An 18,984-nucleotide genomic window follows, 5' to 3' on the forward strand; every position below is an offset into this window, starting at 1 on the left:
GCGGTGCATGGATGACCCCCGCACTGGCAGGGTGGAGACAAGTGGATTCCTGGACCTCACTGGCCAACTGATCTAGCTGAATCAGTGACCTCGGGGTCCATGGCGATGTGCTGTCTCAATAATTTAGGGAAGAAAACCCTTGAAGATACGTGATGTTGACTATTGGCCCCATAGGCTCACGCACACATGTGCATACACACAGAAACACACACACACAGAGAGAGAGAGAGAGAGAGAGAGAGAGAGAGAGAGAGAGAGAGAGGGAGGGAGGGAGGGAGGGAGGGAGGGAGGGAGGGAGGGAGGGAGAGAGAGAGAGAGAGAGAGAGAGAGAGAGAGAGAGAAAGAGAGAGATCAAATGACAAACTCAACGTCAACTGGTTTTTGTGGAACCTGGGGTCTAGGAAACAGAACTGCAGCAGTGACCAACTGTATGTGCACAAATATAAATTACTTTTTTCCCCACTAGGACATATTAGCTTTCTTCATTCACCTACAACTCAACCAGTCCTTGTCTAAAGAAAACAAGCATTGTTCATAGTCTCGTCCTCAAAGAAAATATCTGGTTTTACACACAAGTCAGTGACATGGATCGGCCTTTAGAAGTACCTTTGCACTGTGGAAATACATTAAATATTACAGTGACAATGATGTCTCAAAAAAAAAGCAGGGGAAAACAAATTACAAGCAAGAAACAGTTCGCTTATGTTTTGTTTTAAGCAAACGCATATACTCAAATCCAAGTAAAGGTAGAAAACAGGGCACGGAAGTCTGGTGATTATTTAACAACTACATAGAACCAAACTTCTCTCACTTAAATTCCGAGAAAACAGAGTTGAAAGACCGCTGTCTGCACTTCATATCCACTGTGCTGGTCATGTATTTGTTCACACTGCTGTTTCCTATGTTTGCCCACTTAATTCATTCGATTCTACCTCATAGTCGTTTGTTAGTTATTGAGAGCTATTGTAGCACTATTAGGTGCTACAAGTCAGACACTGGCAACTCAAAAAGCGAGCTCTTCGCGCTGAATTGAAAGAATGAGGTAGAAAGTGAAAGAAATCCCCAAAGCGCCCGCACTCTACCCCATAAAGCCTCCTTGCAGCTCAGGAGACTAGAGAACATTCAGATAAGGGCTGAAGGCAGCTCCTAGGCAGATGAGGTGCAGGGCAGGGCTGCGAGTGACAGACAGCAGCTTCGGGGCTCTGCCTCAGGGTTTCAGTGTGACTGGAGGCAGTCCCAGGCCTCAGCTGGTGGCTCTGCAGCCCTCAGGAAGCCCATTGGTAGCCAGGCCTGCTGGCCTCGCCCGCCCACCCGCCTCCCAGGAGAAGCCGGTCGCCCACAGCCCCGGTGCACGCACCTAGTCGCGACGCTCTGCGGAGCAGCGGCGGCCACACCCGGGTGAGGCCTGCAGCCAACCGGGCCGAGTCCGGGGGCGGGAACGGGAAGGTCGCTCGGGTCGCGCTGGGCCCTTAGGGCGGGACTCCGGAGGCCCCAGGAGCTGCTCCCGGCGCCCTGGCTCTGCAAGCCTGGCTTCTTCACACCGTAACAGCTGAGGAGACCGCCCTGACCAGTGGCGAGGACGATGGTGCAGCCCACCTTGCCTCAGCCTGAGGTCTGGGCTTTAACAGAAGTTGTGGCTGGACGGACCTGACCTGGACTGGTGTCTGTCTCCCTGAGCCTGGCTTAGGCCAAGTGGGGTCCTCAGGAAGCCTTGCGCTGGGAACTGTCAAACTCCTCCCCAAGGGAAGAGGTGAACAGTTATTTTGCCCATGCCGGAAATAATCCAGCACTGGGGAGGCTGAGCAGACAAGGAGATCTTCCAGGACTTTGAGGCTTAGCAAGGGACACAGAACGAGTAAGACCCTGTCTCAAAAACAAAACAACACACCAGATTATTTTCTCCCTCCCTGCACGGTTTAAGGACTATAACAGAAGGCAGAGAACGTGATCTAAACTAGGTAATCAGAAATTCTTGTCTGTTTAGGCATTAGAAGGTGTCCGGGAAAGAAATATGCTTTACTACTCACAAAGCATGTGTGCAAGTGTTTCTAACTTTTTTTAATTATTATTATTTTAGTGAGTACAAATTCCTTTGCTTAGCCAGGCTCTTATCACAGTTATCTTGGTGAAACACTTCTCAGTTCTGGCTTTCCTCTTAACCACAAACACCAAGGAAAAACGTCGGTATGCTCAAACATGTGTGTGTTATCTCAGAACTCAGAAGATGAGGCAGGGTAAGTGTGAATTTTAGGCCAGCCTGAACTGCATAGGAAGACGCTAAGAAAAAGAAAACTCACATGCTTAGAAAAGCAGGAAAGAAAAGATTTATATTAAGAACATTTGGAGTCCTTTCATCTATGTGCACACAACTCTCAGATAACAGTGTCTACTAGCCCTGTTTCCTTCCACAAAGTACCATCTCTGTCAGGTATTCAAGGGTCTTCACAACATGGCCCTAGCTTGCCTTTCCACAAAGAGTCGTATCCAGCCCCACTGGGTTACATTTTTCTGAAACTACCCGAACAAAGAATAAGTTGTATTATTTCTAATTTTTATAATTGTTATTATTATAAAATGCAATAAAAATGTAGCAAGTGTATATTAAAAGCTGTAAAATGACAAACTCTAGTTTTTGTTTTAAAAATGTATACAGATTTCAATAAGGAAAAAAACTGCCCTATTTTACATTCCTAGCTGCTTACCCTCAGATCTGCACTTAGCTCATCTGCACCAAAAAAATCAGCCCATAGACTGTCTCTGGGACTTGTTCTCAGTACGTCAGATGCATTACCTTCCTGACCTCATCATGTGCTGTTCCTCTCAAACTGAAAAGGATTGAACCTCTTCAGTGTTGGCTCCAGGGTAATAATAAGAGGAGTTTAACTTTCGTTGCATGCTATTACTAAGACGGGTGAATTATCTGCAGGTGTGTGTCAACCCTATGAACTAGCATTATTATTATTTCCACTTTACAGATGAGGAAGCTGAGAGCTGGGGAGGTCAAGTTACAACCAATGAGGTCAAAGTCAACATTCTAAACTGAGCTGGCTTGATTCCAGGGTCCATCTTTGCAAACACTGTGTGGGTCCTTTTACCATGAGGCCTCCTTAGTAGCCGACAGAAGTTAATTACTCCATTCATGTCCCTCTACTGTAATACCTCCCACCCTACTGATTCTCATTTTATTCCCATCTGTTTCATAACTGTTAAATTTCTGATATAATGGCATCAATATAACCCCACAGCTCTTAGCGATGCTCTCTCTAAATGAAATACCTTGATAGTCCTGAATTTGGCTTGTACAAGTCAGTGGAAGTGGAGCTCATTCTTTATGCTACTGCTCTCTTCCAGGGTTCATGTTAGAATTATTTGCTACATCTCCATCCACTATGAAGCCATATGACATTTGATGCATTTATTTTCCTTGCTAGTATAATTTGGATCTGCATAGTCCCAGCCACAAGCTCTGTTCCTGCATGCTTGGTCTGCAGCTGACGGTTTGGCTTGGGGAGGTTTTTGAAGCTTTAGCAGGTGGAAAACTAAATCACTCTATATGCTCTTGAGTGTTATACCCATAATTCCTTCAACATTCTCCACTCCTATCTGCCTTCTTGTTTTTCTTGCTTCTTGCTGCTATTGTAATGTTATTCCCAAGTGCACAGAGCCAAGCAGCCGTGAACTGAATTCCTTGAAACCATAACTGAGTAAACTCTTCCTTTCTCATAGCTTCTTAAAATTAACTAATAAACACTTATATTTTATATAATATTAACACTTAATAAAAATGGTCATACTTATTTATATAGACAAATATTTGCCAACGTGTAGTATATCCACTACATTCTGAGTGCTGAGAGCAATGTCTGACATATTACCCATTATAGGCGCTAATATATGGTTGTTATAAGTCCTGTAGACTAAGCTGACCAGAATACCATAAAGGTAAGGGACAAGTGATTGGCAAATCCAAGTGAGAACAGATTGGTGAAATAATTTGAAGAGTTGGCTATACTTTCCAAATTCTAGTTGTCACCAGTTCCTCTAGTCCCAGAAGTGACAGCTCTAGAATAGACAACAGGTTTGACATAAAGCACTAAGTTCATAGAAAACCTAAGATAAAAGTCTATGTCACACAAGTCAAGACCAGTGTGCGAGCTGGTCTAAATCCCATGACAATGCTACAGTTTTGTTTTCCCCACACAGGATTTCTCTGTGTATCCCTGGCTGTCCTGGAACTAGCTCTGTAGACCAGGATAGCCTAAAACTCACATAGATCCACCTGCCTGTGCCTCCCAAGTGCTGGGATTAAAGGCGTTCACCACCTGGGAATAATGCTGTTCTTAATTACAATGAATCTATGGGTGATAGAATTGAGTGTTCATACTAAAGTAAACAAGGATTACAATGTTTAATCAAATTACACTACCTAAAATCAAAAATAAAGAATTTTCTAGATAGTGACCCTGTTTTCAAAAGAATTGCTCAATGTTTATTTTTAACATCCTATTCTATAATTATTTGATTAATCTTTTAGTTTCGCCAGTACAGAAGTACTAAATCCAGCACTTTTTTTTCTGAGACAGGGTTTCTCTGTGTAGCCTTAGCTGTCTTGGAATTTGCACTGTAGACCTTTAGCCTCAAACTCACAGACATCTGCTTGCCTCTGCTTTCCAAGTGCTGGGATTAAAGGCATGTGCTACTACCAACAACCTATTAAATTTACTTATTTATATTTTTATTGGTGTTTTGTCTGTATATATGTCTGTGTGAGGGTGTTGGATCCTGGAATTACAGACAGTTGTAAGCTGCCAAGTGGGTGTTGGGAACTGAACCCAGGTCCTCTGGAAAAACAGTCAGTGCTCTTAACCGCTAAGCCATTTCTCCAGTCCCTGAGATCCAGCTTTTTTTATTTGTCTTATCTGTTATAAGATGTAAATGTCCTAAAAACAGACAAGTACGTAGGAATGACTCATTAATAAGGTTGACTTTGTACTTGATAGCGCATGAGAACACTGCTAATAAAAGATGCATCTTCCTCCTCTCTCTGCTACTCGGTATTGAGCTGGTGAAGGGAGTAGCCATTGTCATATGGAAGGACTGGCTAGTTTAGGAGCTCTTGAACGTGGAAAATGGGTAAAGAAAGCACCACTGATTGGTACTGAAAGACCTCCACATTTTCAGGATTCGGTCATCGTGGGCATACATCTTGGGTCTCTATGTACCTGCCTGTGTGCCCAGTACAAGGGACAATGTAAGAAGAGGAAGGCATTGCTTTTCCTTGACGTCAGCAAGGAGTCTAGTTGCTTTATTTGACTCCACAGATTAAAATAGTAACTAGACCAACCCTGAGAAGATGTGGGTTCTGACTCCACTACAAAGCATGTATATACATCTCTGTTACAGTTCTAAATTGTACTTCACACCTAACTACTGGGAATTCTGTTAGGAGACAGCAGCGTGCATCTCTGAGTCTACTTCTAGAATTTCCTTTTCGGCAGGATTGTCTCATTCATAGTGACTTCAGAACTAATCTTTTGGGGCCATTCTCCTGCCTACCAGGAAACATATAGAACAACATACAGAATAATTCAGAAATAGATGTCTTAAACAGCAAGCATGTTTACTCCTTAGTTTGGATTTAAGTTTTCACAATAAAGTCACGATTGTGGCCCATCCTGAGTGTATTCATCCTCCTAGAGTAATTTACTGCCCTTCTGAGCAACCTTTGCTCCCTCTTTCCATATGTTTCTGGAAGAATAACACCCCTGCCCATCACATAAGACTCAACCTGCCTTCTTCATGCCCACAGAAGTTTGCAGATGAAAATATGACTCTAACTTGGCCAAATCCCCCATTAAAATTAGCACAATCCACTGAAAGAGAAAGAGCAAATCCTTCTGGACACATGAAAGACAATAGAGGTAATTTTGGTTAAACATTTTTCCAGTCACAAAAAAAGGGCACATGTGTGGAAAAAACAGCCAACACCAGAAAAGAAGTAGATGCAAGTAATTTGCAAATGGAAAGGGTTGACACTGTCTGAACCATAAGATCCAGATACCAAGAGCTAGATAAGAACCCTTGAAGCTACATATACCAGCAAATTTCTGCTTTCCTTTAGTATTTAGATCACCATTTCTGTTATTTGCTCTCATAAAGCTCTTTATTTACATACATGAATTAGTTTGGTAACACTAACAATCCCTGGAGTGCCATGACTGCAGCTGCTAAGACCCTATAAACGGCTCTTGTGGTTCTATCCAATGGATTAGAAAATTGCCCCAGGTTCCACTGTGCACTAAACCCTCTCACTCTATTTCTTTATCTTTACTTTTATCCTACGGTCTGGTACCTGTATCTCTTTGGACTGACACTTCACAGTAATTGAGTCTGACTTCCTATTTCAGCTTTACCCCTCTTCTTGTTTCTGTTGCTGTGATAAACACCATGACCAAAATCAACTTGGAAAGAAAGGGTTTATTTTAGCTTACACTTCCAGGTAATGGTCCAACACTGATAGAAGTCAAGATAGGAACGCAAGGCAGGAAGCTGGAGGCACAAACTGAAGCTGAGACCATGGAAGAACGTTTTTACTGGTCCAGCCCTGAATGCAGTTCCTGAAACAAGACTAGGCTGTATTCTTTTCATCACACTGGGCAGTATTTCTGATCTCTCGGGTCAAATCAGTACACCTAAATAAGACATTGTTTTTCATAGCAACAATGACTGATTCCTTTTGTCTCCTCAAATGGGTTCTGTGGTTAACCACTGAGGCCCCACTGAAAGATGATCATTTTCATTTCTTGTCATTCCCTTTGGGTTTTACATTCTGATATTTTTTAACCTAATGTTAAAACCGCCTATAAATCCCACAAACTATTCAGTATTTTCTACAAGTTGGGTGATCGAAATTTTGATAGAAATAGGTAAGAAAGAATAAGATTTTATAGGGAGATTAGTCATTTAAATAAGAAAGTCTTAAAAATCTGCATCACCTAAAGCACTTCACCCAATACCAAGAAAACTACTGTGTGTTTTTTTATCTAGGACTACACATTCTAAAGTTTATAGCAGAGTTTCAGCTGTCATTACTTCAGGATGTGGTTGTAATTAGAGATAAACTTTAAATAAATAATCAAGCCCAAATCCAATAAGGCTTGTGCCATTTCTAGACGAAATTAAGACACAGACACATACAGAGGAAAGACTATGTGAGAACAGCTGAGAAGACACTCATCTACCAGCCAAGGAGAGATGCCTCAGGAGAAACCAGTCCTTCCAGATCCTTAATTTCAGACATATACCTTCTCCCAGCTGTGAGAAAACAAATTTTTCTGTTTAAGGCATTTCTTTTCTAATACTTTGTTCCAGCATCTCCAGCAAACTCTTATGATCTCCCACTAATTATTATAAGTTGGAATCTTTCTCTATAAATTCTTTGAAAAAGAGCAATGGGAATCTCTCCCTGGCTTCCTCTATGTGCCCCTATTGTTATCTGTGGAATTATCACTGCACACTTTATCTTCAACCAGAAATTAAAGAACTGGAGCTGAGGTTTCAGTAGTGAGTGGTAAATGAAGCTAGTGGTTATATGCCAGTGTTCTTTTCCTCAAAAGTCAATTATGGGTATACCTACAATCTCAATACCAAAGAGGCTGAGGCAAGATGATTAAAAATTTGAGCCAAATCTGGGCTGTACAGCAAGGTCCTGTCTCTAAAAACAAAATGAAGCAACAACCAAAAAGCCATGATCAATAATAACTCCTTTTTCTCCTCTTTTTATCCTTCTCTACTTTCTGAAATATTTTGTGCAAGAGATTGATCTAGGCAAACAATGTTTATGTCTATGTATGTAGGAATGGGAGTAGTGGTAATGTATGATGGCCCAGAGAAGGTTCTGCTATTTGAGTAAAACATCCAGGATCTATAAAAGGCAATAGGATCCAACACTTGCTGACCTGGCATAGGATGTATTTTGACGTTCTGATAGTTCTACATGAGGCTGTGTTAAGACATATTAGCATAGGAAAAGACAGTCTGAAAAGGATTCCAATCCATAAATAGCTGAATTAACTGAGCAGACACTTCTCAAAGTAAGTACATATGGTCAGAAAATATTTGAAAAGTGTTCACATTCACCAGAGGAATAAATTAAAACTGTACTAAGAGTCTAATTCACTTAAGTCAAATGGCTATCATCAAGAAAAAAATGACAACGAACACCCTTAAGGGTGTGTGTTTGAGGGCAGGGGATGCAAATACACTGCTAGTAGGAATGTGAACTGGTGCAGTCTCTATGGAAATCAGTGTGAAGAGTCCTCAAATAAACTGCTAAACACAGAACTAATGTATGATCGGTGTATATATCAGATTACATAACCAAATAAATCTAACTGCATCCTCATAGACAAAACATCCATTTTTATCATGGTACTATTCATATTTTTTTAATATGGAGCCTCCAAGATTCCCATCAAAATATGAATAGATAAATAAAATGTAGAACATATGTACAATGGGGTTATATCCAGTCATAATGAATAATGAAACTTTTTCATTTGCAGAAACATGGAGGGAACTAAAGATCATTTCAAGTAAAATATGAGAGATTGGATCATCACATGGCTTCTTTGGTCTGCAGAATCTGAATAAAAATATATACACACACAATGAAACAAGAAGGGATGAAGGAGACTAGCAAGAAGGTTGATGCTGCCATCATCCTGACAGCAGGAGGCAAATGTGAACAAAGTACAATGCCAATTATGAATGAAATGTCAGAATGAAACACATTATTTTGTATACTAACTTGAAAAATATTTTTTAAAATGTGTGTTGATGACATTTTTAGGATGACCTCCTTCAAGTGAGATATTTAAAGCTTAATAGTCTCCATTGCCCTCTGAAACCCCTCCCCACAGAGGAAGAGCGCAATGAGGACAGAAAGGTGGGGTTATGTAGAGGAGTGATTGGATGTATTAAGTGAATGGAGACCTGGTGTGGCATAGCTATTACTTCCAAATTGAAACCTTTCTTTCTCCAGAGGGAGGAGGAAACTGATAAGACTCGGGAAGTAAACAAAACCTAAAGGGTTCAGGAAATTTACAAGATTCACACTGGGTAACTAGATACTGGTTTCTGGACACTATTCTCCACTAAAAGACATCCAGGGTCTTTGGAGAATACCTGATTTCAGAACTGGGCTAGATAAAGTACCGGAGAAACCTGAAACCTCTTTTGAATATTAAAGTAAGAAAATGCTAGGAGAATTTAACAACATACCACATCAAAAGGGCATAGAATCCCAGGTGAAGGGACTCTTATTGGCCAAATATAGAATAATATAAATATGAAAATGAATAATAATAGTAGCTAACTAACATTCCACAAATGAAATAAGAATACACACAATATAAATAAAGACCAAATTGAAAGTGTGGCTAGGCTATTGATGCAAACTCAAAATATCTCCCCACAAGATACTAATGATAAAGGGCAAGATGCCTGGAAAATGCCACCTTAATCAGAGATCAATGTCAACATCAGTAGTAATGAGGCGAATCTAAATCCTGTGCAACCTAATGGGATGTAATGAGATGATATTACATCAGGTCTGTGATGTTTTCTGCTGTGATGTATTGCCTGACTCTACTCACAAAACCTTACCAGATGCATCTACTTTGAAAGCATTCTATAAAATAACTACCTAATCTTTAATTCTGCAAGTGTCAAGGTCATGAAGGTCAAGTAAAGAGTAAGCATGTTGCAAATTGAAGGAGACTGAAGATATAGGACATAAAGTTTCAGCACATTATTTTATACTGAAATCTTCTCTTAAAGCATGTCATTGAAGAGAATAGAGAAACCATCGGTTGAGAGAAGTAACCGCATGGATTTCATGGTTTGGTACTTGTATTGAGGAGATAAAGGAGAATGTCAATTTTTTTATCCTTTTAGAAAATACATCTGAATATTAGAATCATGGGCCATCCCATGATTCAGCAGCTTCTGCTCTGATTCTTCAGAAAACCAGTGTGATATGCAGCTTTTCTGTGCATTTGGGATTGTTTCCAACTTAAACAAAGTCAAAAGAGTGGCTCAGTCTCTTCAATGAATCCATGCCATGAGGCAAAAAAAAAAAAAAAGGATACACTAAAAGGGGTTTATGGGATGCAACCAGCAGATGGAAATATGGTCCTAGATGAGTTTCAAGCTTGCATAACCCATGGGCAAAGTGCATTTGGGGGTCAATTTGTGTACAAGAAATGAAGATACATGATAACATTCTTGAGAAATAAATAATAACCTTTGCTCTGGTATTCACTGGGATGGCAGGAATATTTATATGTTTTCTCATTTTTTTGTTGTTTTTTTATTTTCTAATGAATATTTATGTCCTGGTTCTACGTTAGTACATTATATTAAAGTGATAGTTAAGCACAGAATTAGAGAAAGGAGAGTTGTTGAAATCTATATTCTCTACTTTCAGTCATTCATATTTTGTTCAGAATAACTATGGTATCTGGACCATTGTTCCTAGCAAAGGTTGGTGACTAGGTCTGCTCTTCCACCCACTTGAGACCAATTACTTGTGGCTACATTAAATCTTAGCTAGAGAATTCTGAAGTTGGCCTTACCAGAGAGCACAGGAAGATGGATTAATGATGCATGCTATGAATGAATAAGTGGCCCAAAGTGATTCCCACTTTTCTTCAGACTCATATAGACCTTGACACCAGCTATAAGGTTGCACACCACGCCCATCTGTGTTCTATGTGCCACCATACAGGTCGTGATCTGGGCAAAGGGCTGGAGATTGAAACACACAAAGACTCACAGAGACAGAGACACAGGCCATCCTTGATGCTAAAATGCCCCAAAAATGCCCCCTTTATTGTGTCCAGGAGCATATTATATAGGGATAGCCACGCCCCAGCCAAATGCACAAGAAACCACTCCCCTGCCATGAGGGTCTCGTGCTCAAAGTAGCTGTAGGTACTCAGATCAGGGGGAAACAAGTTGTTTACAAGAAATTCAGGATCTGGGGGTTCACTGCTCCCAACATAAGATAAGGCTTGTGACCTTGCTACTTCATCACAAGAGTACTGAGGAATATATAGAGGGAGGGAGGGGACAGGACAAGGACTCTGAAATCAGAAAGATAGACTTCGTTGACAGCATGAGAGAGCCTAGTGAAAATGAGAGCTGAGGAAGGGCTTATGAGCTGACCACTGCTGTTTAGAAGTGCAGGTAATTTAGATGTCTAGTATCCCCGCATCAGAGAGGGCTGCTAATAGTCTGCACACAGAATAAACATCTATATGATCTACTCAGTAATGATGACATGGTCCATTTTCTGTTGGGTAACTTGTGAAGAATGGCATTTTATTTAGCTTACAGCTCTGAATGCTGGTAAGTTTAAAAGCAAGATGCCAGCACCTGGCCTTAGCTTTCCCACTGCATGACAACATGGCAGAGGGCACCTGGTAACAAAACAGAGCAAGCACAGGCTAGCTTCATCTCTCTCTTTCCTTTGTTTTGAAGCCACTAATCCCAAGCTGGATCCTTAGCCTTATGAATTTATCTAATCGCAATTACTCCCCAAAACGATTTCCACATTTAAACAATATTAGTGTATAAATATGGGGATTAAGCTCCTAACAAACAAACTTTCGGGATCCTCTTTAAACTGCAGCAGGCAAGTATAGCAAGGTTAGTGATTAAAATGTTCTGTTCTGTTGCCATTCCAAGACTCTGATCTGAGGATGGTTAAATGACTCATTCCAGGTCACACAGAAAGACCCAAAGCATCAGTCATAAGTTATATATAAAAGCAATGTCAGAGCAGAAATAAATGAGACCTTTCAAGTCAGCAAGGCAATCCCACAAACCACCAGCTTATGCGCTAGACTGTTCAGCTAAAAGTTGGGTGGATCCTTGCTCATCGTAATGCTGAGGTTTTCACAAAGGACGTGAGGATAACAAACCATAGAGTTGCCTGTGGTTTCTTGAGGACTTGTTTCTCAACATAAACTAAAGAAAAAAAGTTCTTTGAAGCTGAAACAGAGCACCAAGTCAGACCGCATTTGAGAAGAGTACTGTAACCCAGTAGGCCCCTAAAACGTCATGTTAGCTTTAGAAGGCATTCTCAGTTGCTGTAACAGAATGCTTGGAACAGAGCCAAGCAGCTTTAGAAAAAAGCCCAGTCCCATAGACACAAATGACACTGCCAAAAGAAAATTAAAAGAAAAAAATGGAGCAGGGAGGTCACGTATCCTAGCCTGGCATCTGGCTCTTACAGCTGCTGAATCATATCCATATAGTGTTCTGTGAAGAGATTCCCACGAGAGTCCCACAGGCCCAGCAAGGTAGAGAGTTAGTTGTCTATGATCCAGTTCACTAGTGCTTGCTCCGATTATCAGGAAACACTGAGAATACTCACAGAAATATTTCCCTGTCCCTTATTAACGAAATGGACAAGATTGCCTCTGGGCATGGGAGGCACTGCTCAGTGAAAGAAGAAAATGGAAGTGGTGACTAAGAAAAGAATCATTTCTTAATCTCTTTTTCTCCCGTGACTAAGATACAGGGGTTGAAACTGGACTCTTCTCTTGCCCTGTGAGGAGGAAGCACAAAGGCAGAGCTAGCTCATTCTCACCAAGGTAGACGAGCCAAGCAGGAACCATTCTCCCACCCGCACAAATGCCTTAGGCTCTTATTTTTTCTTTTCAGATTGTTGGGAGCAAACAGATGGCTGCAGAAGCCTGGATTTCAAATTTATGAATGGAAATTTAAACAGATGTTAGCAATCAAGATGGCATGTAAGATTTTTTTTCATACCATGTTTATAGCCCTGCCTCCTTCACATAAATGGGAGATGTGGGTCATAAAAGGGTAGTTTTTGATCTTGGGGACAGCCTGGATCCAACATGGTGATTATGTAGCACAGTAACGGAAATATTGAAAGAACAAAGGAAGAAAACACTAATCATCTCCCTGTATGAAAGCTAAATGTTTATCTGTAGAATGCTCTAATGTATCTGCACAGAAACCTTTAACCATCTGAGCATTTTCTATGTTTTAAGTAGGTAAAATTGAAGCCTGGGATTTGGATGAATATCCACAGACACCTAGTTGCTTGAATTTTGTTTAGATTTGATATAATAAAGATTGTTTTGTTTTGCTTGGCTGAAGGTCCCAGACATACAAGGTCCTTCCAAATTTCATAGACGAATAAGAGCCAAGTAATAAAGAACTGATAGTTGTGTGGTGAGAAGCAGGACTGGGAAAGAGAGGGGGGTGGTACTGGGGTATACTGTGGGATATTGTACTCCTTTGGCTTTTTGAGGGGCCCACCACCTAGAAGCCAAATAAATCACACTGAGGCTTATTATTACTTATAAATGCCCAGCTTTAGTGTGGCTTGTCTCTTGCCGGCTTTTCTTATCTTAAATCTTACCTTTTGCCTCTGGACTTTTATCTTTCCTTTTTTTGTATACCTTTCTTTACTTCTTTCTCCATGGCTTGCAGTGTGGCTGGGTGGCTGGCCCCAGATGTTCTCCTCTCCTTGTTCCTCTTCTCGTTTCTCCTTCTGCCTGCCAGCCCTGCCTATCCTTGCTCTTCTCACGCTATTGGCTGTTCATCTCTTTATTAGGACCATCAGGTGTTTTATTTTTTTTCCCTTTTTTTTTTATTGAGAAAAGGAGGAAAAAAAAATAAGTTTCCACCTCCTCCCAGCCTCCCTTTTCCCTCCCCCTCCTCCCACCCTTCTCCCCCTCCCCCCATTCCTTTCCCCCTCCCTCTCTAGTCCAAAGAGCAGTCCGGATTCCCTGCCCTGTGGTAAGTCCTAGGTCCTCCCCGCTCCGTCCATATCTAGGAAGGTGAACATCCAAACTGGCTAGGCTCCCACAAAGCCAGCACATTAAGTAGGATCAAAACCCCTTGCCATTGTCCTTGGCGTCTCATCAGCCCTCATTGTTCGCCATGTTCAGAGAGTCCAGTTTTATCCCATGCTTTTTCAGTCACAGTCCAGCTGGCCTTGGTGAGCTCCCAATAGATCAGCTCCACTGTCTCAGTGGGTGGGTGCACCCCTCGTGGTCCCGACTTCTTTGCTCATGTTCTCTCTCCTTCTGCTCCTCATTGGGACCTTGGGAGCTCAGTCCAGTGCTCCAGTGTGGGTCTCTGTCTCTATCTCCATCCATCACCAGATGAAGGTTCTATGATGATATGCAAGATATTCGTCAGTATTGCTATAGGATAGGGTCATTTCAGGTTCCCTATCCTCAGCTGCCCAAGGAACCAACTGGGGACCTCGGCTTGGGCACCTGGGAGCCACTCTAGGTTCAAGTCTCTTGCCAACCCTAAGGTGGCTCCCTTAACTAAGATTTGTGCTTCCCTGCTCCCCTATCCAACCTTCCTTTATCCCAATCCTCCTTTTTCCCCAAGTTCCCCCCTTCCTCCCCTTCTCCCTTTTCTCTCCCCATCTCCCCTTACCCCCATCCCACCCCACCCCCAAGATCTCAATTTTCTCCCCGGCAACTTTGTCTACTTCCCATAGCCAAGAGGATAACTATATGTTTTTCCTTTGGTTCACCTTCTTACTTAGCTTCTTTATGATCACCAATTGTAGCTTATTTATAGCTAGAAACCAATTATGAGTGAGTACATCCCATATTCATCTTTTTGGGTCTGGGTTACCTCACTCAGGATAGTGTTTTCTATTTCCATCCATTTGCATGCAAAATTCGAGAAGTCATTGTTTTTTACCGCAGCGTAGTACTCTAATGTGTAGATATTCCACACTTTCTTCATCCATTCTTCCATTGAAGGGCATCTAGGTTGTTTCCAGGTTCTGGCTATTACAAATAATACTGCTATGAACATAGTTGAACAAATGCTCTTGTCATATGATAGGGCATCTCTTGGGTATATTCCCAGGAGTGGTATTGCTGGGTCCAGGGGTAGGTTGATCCCGAATTTCCTGAGAAACCGAAACACTGATTTCCAAAGTGGTTGCACAAGATTGCATTCCCACCAGCAATGGATGAGGGTACCCCTTCCTCCACAGCCTCTCCAGCAAAGGCTATCATTGGAGTTTTTTATTTTAGCCATTCTGACAGATGTAAGATGATATCTCAAAGTTGTTTTGATTTGCATTTCCCTGATCACTAAGGAGGTTGAGCATGACCTTAAGTGTCTTTTGGCCATTTGAACTTCCTTTGCTGAAAATTCTCTGTTCAGTTCAGTGCCCCATTTTTTAATTGGGTTAATTAGCATTTTAAAGTCTAGTTTCCTGAGTTCTCTATATATTTTGGAGATCAGACCTTTGTCTGTTGCGGGGTTGGTGAAGATCTTCTCCCAGTCAGTAGGTTGCCTTTTTGTCTTGGTGACAGTGTCCTTTGCTTTACAGAAGCTTCTCAGTTTTAGTAGGTCCCATTTATTCAATGTTGCCCTTAATGTCTGTGCTGTTGGGGTTACACATAGGAAGCGATCTCCTGTGCCCATCTGACCCACTTTCTCTTCTACCAGGTTCAATGTGTTCTGACTGATAGTGAGGTCTTTAATCCATTTGGACTTGAGTTTTGTGCATGGTGATAGATATGGGTCTATTTTCATTCTTCTACAGGTTGACATCCAGTTATGCCAGCACCATTTGTTGAAGATGCTTTCTTTCTTCCATCGTATACTTTTGGCTCCTTTATCAAAAATGAGGTGTTCATAGGTTTGTGGGTTAAAATTCGGGTCTTCTATACGATTCCATTGGTCGACTTCTCTGTTTTTATGCCAGTACCACACTGTTTTCATCACTGTAGCTCTCTAATAGAGTTTGAAGTCAGGGATGGTAATGCCTCCAGACAATCATTTATTGTATAGGATTGTTTTGGCTATCCTGGGTTTTTTGTTTTTCCATATAAAGTTGATTATTGTCCTCTCAAGATCTGTGAAGAATTTTGATGGGACCTTGATGGGGATTGCGTTGAATCTGTAAATTGCCTTTGGTAGAATTGCCATTTTTACTATGTTGATCCTCCCAATCCAAGAGCAAGGGAGGTCCTTCCATTTTCTGGTATACTCCTCAGTTTCTTTCTTCAATGCCTTAAAGTTCTTGTCAAATAGATCTTTCACTTCCTTGGAAAGAGTTACCCCAAGATATTTTATGCTGTTTGTGGCTATCGTGAAAGGTGAAGCTTCTCTGATTTCCCTCTCTGCTTCCATATCCTTTGTGTATAAGAGGGCAACTGATTTTTTGGAGTTGATCTTGTATCCTGCCACATTACTAAATGATTACATTAATCAGCTGTAAAAGTTCTTTGGTGGAGTTTTGGGGGTCGCTTATGTACACTATCATATCATCTGCAAATAACGAAAGTTTCACTTCTTTCTTTCAAATTCGAATCCCCTTGATCTCCTTATTTTGTGTTATTGCTATTGCTAGAACTTCAAGCACTATATTGAAGAGGTATGGTGAGAGTGGACATCATTGTCGTGTTCCTGAGTTTAGTGGGATGGCTTTGAGTTTCTCTCCATTTAATTTGATGTTAGCTGTCGGCTTGCTGTATATAGCTTTTATTATATTTAGGTATGACCCTTGCATCCCTAATCTCTCCAATACTTTTATCATAAAGGGATGTTGAATTTTGTCAAATGCTTTTTCAGCATCTAATGAAATGATCATATGGTTTTTTTCTTTCAGTTTATTTATATGCTGGATTACATTGATAGATTTTCGTATGTTGAACCAGCCCTGCATCCCTGGGATGAAGCCTACTTGATCATAATGGATAATTTTTCTAATGTGTTCTTGGATTCGGTTTGCCAGTATTTTGTTGAGGATTTTTGCATCGATGTTCATGAGTGAGATTGGTCTATAATTCTCTTTCTTGGTTGAGTCTTTGTGCGGTTTTGGTATCAGAGTAACTGTAGCTTCATAAAAGGAATTTGGCAGTGCCTCTTCTGTTTCTATATTTGAAATACATTAAGGAGTATAGGTATTAGGTCTTCTTGGAAGTTCTGGTAGAATTCCGCATTGAAACCATCTGGTCCTGGGCTTTTTTTGGTAGGGAGGTTTTTGATAACCTCTTCTAATTCTTCGCGACTAACAGGTCTATTTAGATTGTTCACCTGGTCCTGATTTAACTTTGGTATATGATATTTATCTAAAAAAGTATCCATTTCCTTTACATTTTCCAGTTTTGTGGCATACATATAGGCTTTTGTAGTAAGATCTAATGATTCTCTGAATTTCCTCTGTGTCTGTGGTTATGGCCCCCTTTTCATTTCTGATTTATTAATTTGCAAATTCTCTCTCTGCCGTTTGATTAGTTTGTATAGGGGTTTGTCAATCTTGTTGATTTTCTCCAGGAACCAGCTTTTTGTTTCATTGATTCTTTGTATTGTTTTCTGTGTTTCTATTTTGTTGATTTCAGCCCTCAGAGTGATTATTTCCAGTCTTCTCCTCCTCCTAGGTGAGTCTGCTTTTTTTTCCTAGAGCTTTCAGGTGGGCTGTTAAGTCTCCAATGTGAGCTTTCTCTGTTTTCTTTAAGTGGGCACTTAGTGCTATGAACTTTCCTCTTAGGACTGCTTTCATAGTGTCCCATAAGTTTGAGTATGTTGTTTCTTTATTTTCATTGAATTCCAGGAAGACTTTAATTTCTTTCTTTATTTCATCTTTAATCCAGGTATGGTTCAGTAGTTGACTGTTCAGTTTCCATGACTTTGTAGGCTTTCTGGGGGTAGCATTGTTGTTGAATTCTAACTTTAATCCATGGTGATCTGATAAGACACAGGTGGTTACTAATATTTTTTGTAACTGTGGATGTTTGCTTTGTTACCAACTATGTGATCGATTTTTGAGAAGGTTCCAGAGCTGCAGAGAAGAAGGTATATTCTTTCCTATTGGGTGGAATATTCTATAGATGTCTGTTAAGTCCATTTGATTCATTACCTCCACTAATTCTCTTATTTCTCTGTTAGGTTTCTGTCTGATTGACCTGTCCATTGGTGAGAGAGGGGTGTTGAAGTCTCCTACTATTAGTGTGTGCAGTTTGATGGCTGCCTTGAGTTTTAGCAATGTTTCTTTTACGTACGTGGGTGCTTTTATATTAGGGGCATAGATGTTCAGGATTGAAACTTCATCCTGATGAACTGTTCCTGTTATGAGTATAAAATGCCCCTCTTCATCTTTTCTGATTGATTTAAGTTTGAAGTCAACTTTGTTAGAGATTAGTATGGCCACACCTGCTTGTTTCTTAGATCCATTTGCTTGATAGGCCTTTTCCCAGCCCTTTACTCTGAGTAGGTGCCTGTCTTTGTGGTTGAGGTGTATTTCTTGTAAACAGCAGAATGTTGGATCCTGTTTTCTTATCCAATCTCTTAGCCTGTGCCTTTTTATAGGTGAGTTGAGTCCATTGACATTAAGTGATATTAATGACCAGTGGTTGTTAACTCCGGTCATTTTTTTTTTTTAGTCGTAGAGTTTGTGTGTTTCCCTTCTTTGATTTGTGTTGGTGAAGGGTCTCTAGATGTCTGAGTTATTGTGGTCATTGTTGGACTCCTTGGTTAGTGATTTTCCTTCTATTACTTTCTGTAAGGCTGGATTTGTGGCTGCGTATTGTTTAAATTTGTTTCTATCCTGGAAAATTTTATTTTCTCCATTTATAGTGAACGAAAGCTTGGCTGGGTATAGTAATCTGGGCTTGCATCCATGGTCTCTCAGTTTCTGCAGTACATCTATCCAGGACCTCTGGCTTTCATGATTTCCATGGAGAAGTCAGGTGTAAGTCTGATAGGTTTGCCTTTATAAGTAATTTGGCCTTTTTCCTTTGCAGCTCTTAATATTCTTTCCTTATTCTGTATGCTTTGTGTTTTGATAATTATATGGCGAGCAGATTTTTTTTTTGATCCAGCCTATTCGGTGTTCTGTATGCTTCTTGAACCTTCATAGGTATATCTTTCTTTAGGTTGGGAAAGTTTTCTTTTATAATT

The 18,984-nt window shown here is 40.7% G+C and overlaps 1 protein-coding gene across 2 annotated transcripts in view; it reads right to left on the reverse strand.

Moving 5' to 3' along the window:
* The window catches only part of Cpq (carboxypeptidase Q), a 361,963-nt gene extending 360,184 nt beyond the window's left edge, over positions 1–1,779 (reverse strand). Inside the window, exon 1 of one of the 2 annotated variants that reach the window (XM_075961232.1) lies at positions 1,358–1,779. The gene's annotated coding sequence lies outside the window, so the exon portion shown is untranslated. The remainder of the gene's footprint in view (positions 1–1,357) is intronic. The other variant, XM_075961233.1, reaches the window with a different exon arrangement.
* Positions 1,780–18,984: the final 17,205 nt, after the last annotated feature.

This window comes from Microtus pennsylvanicus, chromosome 2 (genome assembly GCF_037038515.1).
Source record: "Microtus pennsylvanicus isolate mMicPen1 chromosome 2, mMicPen1.hap1, whole genome shotgun sequence".
Lineage (NCBI taxonomy): Eukaryota > Metazoa > Chordata > Mammalia > Rodentia > Cricetidae > Microtus > Microtus pennsylvanicus.